Source organism: Penaeus monodon, chromosome 41 (genome assembly GCF_015228065.2).
Source record: "Penaeus monodon isolate SGIC_2016 chromosome 41, NSTDA_Pmon_1, whole genome shotgun sequence".
Classification (NCBI taxonomy): domain Eukaryota; kingdom Metazoa; phylum Arthropoda; class Malacostraca; order Decapoda; family Penaeidae; genus Penaeus; species Penaeus monodon.
Window position 1 is genome coordinate 17,947,327 of NC_051426.1, and position 4,744 is coordinate 17,952,070.

General features: G+C 45.9%; 1 pseudogene; it reads left to right on the plus strand.

Moving 5' to 3' along the window:
- Positions 1 to 257: 257 nt before the first annotated feature.
- On the plus strand, positions 258 to 4,538 carry LOC119598427 (annotated as a pseudogene).
- The last annotated feature ends 206 nt before the right edge of the window (positions 4,539 to 4,744 follow it).

The window sequence follows — 4,744 nt, forward strand, 5'->3', positions numbered from 1 at the left end:
ACGAACGATTTCCCTGAGTTTTTTAAATATAAAATCAGTCAAGACTTTGTTAAAATAAGTTTGACAAGAAAAATAAATTTAAAGTAATCACACTTACTTAGAACAAATCTATGGTGTAAAGAAAATCTCCAGATTTTGTTTTAACACTGTTATATGTTGAATTTAGTTCTTGTAGGATCCAAGGATCCGAACGCCGGCTCTCGGTGGCGACGTGGGGTCGCGATTGCTATCTTCACCTCCATCTCTTACATGGCGCAATGAGTATCAACGACATTTCGAAGGTGCCCGTCGGCAGTGATGGCATGGTATTTCTATAGGCAACCGATATGACAGAGGATGGGAGTGCAGATCACCTATAGTCACCTGCTAGATTGCCGGTGCCTCCCACAGTATGCCCTAGGCAATTCTTACCCAACTCTAACTTCATCCCCACTGTACAGTGGAGCAATCAGTTGTACTAGACAGGGCCGGTGACCTCACCTCGCTCCCCCCATGCTTCCTCCAGCTGGAACGGTCACTACTTATACCGGGGATGACCTAGGGCTCAAGTCAAGCACCTGACGTGGTAAGATCTGCTCCACCCTCTCCCTCCGGGCAGCTGACTGCGACCGCGTACCACGATTACTCCCATAACTAAACATGTCTCGTGTGTTCTGTGCGTGTCAACTCTTAGAAATAAAGAGTGAATGCCGTTAACAAGTATAACTACCCCTCTGCTCACCACTGTATGAAGGATGATAGCCTTGTACAATCTGGTGTCAAGGTGGCACTGCGTCCTTCCGGCTCGCAGCATGAACGCAATCCTTCGAAGAAAATCCGCTTGACCGCTTCAAGACATGACTAAGAAAAAAACATGTAAGTACACGATTGGGCCCCCTTTTCTTATTTCTTTTCCCTTCTTCTCCCATGTATGTGTTAAGCTGTTTTTTTTTTGTTGGGTTTGAAAGGTGCTAATGACAGCAAATGGCACATTCTCACACTATTCACCTCAGATCACATTTCCGTGTGATCGAGTATGTGATCAATAAACATGAATATCGTTGGTTAGTTAAGTAGTTAATTGATTTCTCTCGTTTTTAAAGATTTATGTTGTTTTATCTGCAACGAATTTAACGCATTCGTGATTTTATCTTATCACGATTATCATTTCATTTTATCTCGTTCCTCCCCTCGCCCTGACCTGACCCCGCTTTCTCTTTCACTTGTGGTCGGTCAGTGGTGGTCTTGACCTGACTTGATCTTTTCCTTTTTCTGGTCAAACCTAGGGGATTAACCATAGCAGTTACAAATGATCAGTGGTGACATGTTCTATCAGCGCTAGAACGGAGCGTGTAACGCAATTTTAGTAACATTTATGATTTTGAATATAGCGTAGGATCTTCCTTCATATCATAATGCACATGATTGCCTGATATTGCCCCGGGGTTGCGTAAACGCCTAATAGATCTGCGCTCTGTCGTTCGAAAGTAGTATTCGTTCGATCGGCACCTTTGAGTCGGTGTGACCCGCAGTTACGTCTGTTAATTAATGTAGAACTAGGGTTTAAGCTAGAATCATTATTCGCTTATTAATCACACCTTTCTCACCCTCTTCAAGTCGCTTGCATGTTTTGGGTAATCCCAAGTGTTTGTGTGATTCGTGATAATTTAAATATCCTTAGGGAATTTTGCGAGCACCCATCACAGATACGCAGAAAAGAGCAGGTTATTATAGATTTCCCTGGCTTGTGTCGCTTCAGTCATATATGGCATTTGGGTATAGGATCCCCCCGTTAATGAGTTTTAATGAGGTCTGACATGCATAGAAACATGTACCTCGGCAGTTCAGATTTCTGGCCCCGAGAACATTTGCTTGCTAAAAAGTTAGCGAATATTTTTTTTTTCATGTCGCCATTCATTCATGCGTACATTCTGCTGCATATCATTACATGTTGAATTCAGTGTGGTAGTTGAAATAATTTTAAATAGCTAGCATTGCTAATGTACTTCAGTTTTGTTATGGTGAACGTTAATATTCATGTTTGTGATTCATTCTCTGTGTGAGGTCACTCTCACTTTCCCTCTCATTCACGCTAGCTGTCACTCACACGCGCATACACACACATTCACCTCACTCACACACGCAGGACAAAAGACACTGAACCTTTTCATTAATAGGGTTATTTGCTGTCTTAGTGCCGGTGTAAAGATTTATGATGTATCTCTTTAGCCCGCAATTTTGTCTGTCGTGACGAGTGGCTCGTACATGATGTACAAGTTACATCTATTTCTTCTCTATGTGACAACTGTGGTTCAAGTAAATCCTTGAGGATTGCCGATGTCGTTTCCCTCATCCACTCTCATATCTATCAGAGACGGTTGGTAGTTCAAGCCAGGTCCATGCGGATCGCTACTGACATCTCCCTCTTCTATTTTCTTCTTTATCTTTGTGAAAATAAAACAAAATAAAAAAAAGACGAAAGTAAATTAAAAACCAACATTAAAAACTGCTATTTTTTTTCTAAATAACCAGCTAGTGGTAGTTAACACCCCCTCTTCTCTGTTGCCTTTCTTTTTCTCTTACTCTGGCCTTATGTGTATGATCTGGTTCCCCGACTATATATTGCAGTCGAACCGACACGGCACCGAAGGAAGATCCTGCTACAGTTCCAGTCACCTTAGGATGCTGTGGGAAGGACGTCATCGAAGATCGCCATAGGCCCACGGACCAAGATTTTCGTCAGAAAAGGTGTTAAGCCGTCCCAGTGTAGTGGACGGGCATTGCCTGCCGGACTCCGTGTAGATCCATCGAACCAACACCTTGCCGCAAGTACCAGTCACCCCTGGATGCCGTGCATAGGCGATGCCTGGCAGACGCCTGCAGATCAGGTCAACTCCAGGAGCTCGTAGCGCAGGTATCAGCCGCCCCTGCCCCAACGCCCGTAGATCCAGATGAAGATTCCGATGACGTGTGGACGCGAGAAGGACCTGGATGAGATCTGTGAGCATGTGTGGACGAGGACGCCGCCGAGTTAGGCCTGGACGAGGACTACAAGGAAGTCTAGAAGATTCCGAAGTCAAGGAGGACTTGTGCAAGACTTTCGAGGACGTGTGGATATTGAGGATGGACAGATTACACCGAGGACCAGGAGGATAAGGACGACAGGGACTAGCAGCCACGAAGATGCACAAGGACAACGCAATCGAGAACAAGATGACCAACCAGGTTAGGTCACCCTTGAGGCAAATCTAAGACGCCTCGAGGGCGAGGCGTGAGTAGGTGGCCGAGCAATGTACAGTGGAGCAATCAGTGTAGCAGACGGGGCCGGTGACTTCACCACGCTCCCCCATGCTTCCTCCAGCTGCTTCTATCGCTTCCTCCAACTGAAACGGTCACTACTTATACCGAGGTTGACCTAGGCCTCAGGGAGTTCGTGTCAAGCACCCGACGCGCTAAGATCAGCTCCGCCCTCTCCCTCCGGGCAGCTGACTGCGACCGCGCACCATGATTACTCCCATAAGTAGACATGTCTCGTGTGATCTTATACTGCGTGTGTCAACTCTTAGAAATAAAGAGTGAATGCCGTTAACAAGTATAACTACCCCTCTGCTCACCATTGTATGAAGGATGATAGCCTTTTACACCCACTCCAGCGCGGGTGGCATGGCCAGTGGTTCAGAATCAACGGCCGCCGCTCCCAACGTCAGGGCCAGGAGAAGTGACTGTTTGCATATCATGGGCAGCATGAAAGACTACGGCAACATTTGTAGGTGGACGCCACCGTTGGCTGCCTCCTACATTTGATTTCTGTGCAGCGGCGAGTTACAGCAGCGTATAGACGCTCACATTTATTTCTTCTTATCATTAACCATTATTGACGCTCATGTGAACAGGTAGGAATTATAGCTACTATCAACCACAGCGGTAATCAACACTAAGGAGTGTGAGATCGATACATGATCTGATTTTTTCATATACTCGGAATCCCCAGGTAAAAGTGTATGTGCTCATGTATCGAAATGTCGGGCTTTGGGAAATTAGTATAATTCCAGTGCCCTAAGTGTCGGTACTCTTTAGATGAGTATATATTGAGCAAGAAAGTGGTAATGGTTCTGAGTAAGTGTAACATGAAGGCAGACGTGTTAAAGTGTCTTCCCCGCCTAGAATGATTGAATGACATAGTTAATGTATGTGACATAACAGTCAGCTGAAAAAGCAGCAGGTTAGAGTACCGTGGCTCACATGGTGAGTTTAAGGCCCCATTCCCTTCCCAGGATCCCACTCATATTGAAGTGGTAACTTCTAGTGCATCACGTCGACCTAATGACTATCAATCTTTATGCAACACAGGAACCAGATCCGGCCTAAACACTGCAGAGGATGCGGGGACAGTGATTGCCGAGGAGACAGCCAATGCCGTGCGTTTGGAGTTACATGCCGCTCGTGTGGTTTTATATATATGTATATATGTGTGAATGCACACACGCGCGAGCGCGCGCGCACACACACACACACACTGTGGCCTTAGTGAATGAAAGGGGGTCTCGCCAGTGGTTTTATTAAGGAAGGTAGATATGAAGCCCCAAGAGACCTCCCATGCTCTGTCCCTCTCTCTCTCTCTCTCTCTCTCTCTCTCTCTCTCTCACCCCCTCCCTCCTATTCTATCTCTCTCTCTCTCTCTCTCTCTCTCTCTCTCTCTCTCTCTTTGTCAGACGAAACTTGTCCTTTTATGCGGCTGCTCCCTTCGAGGGCGGATGCTTACTTT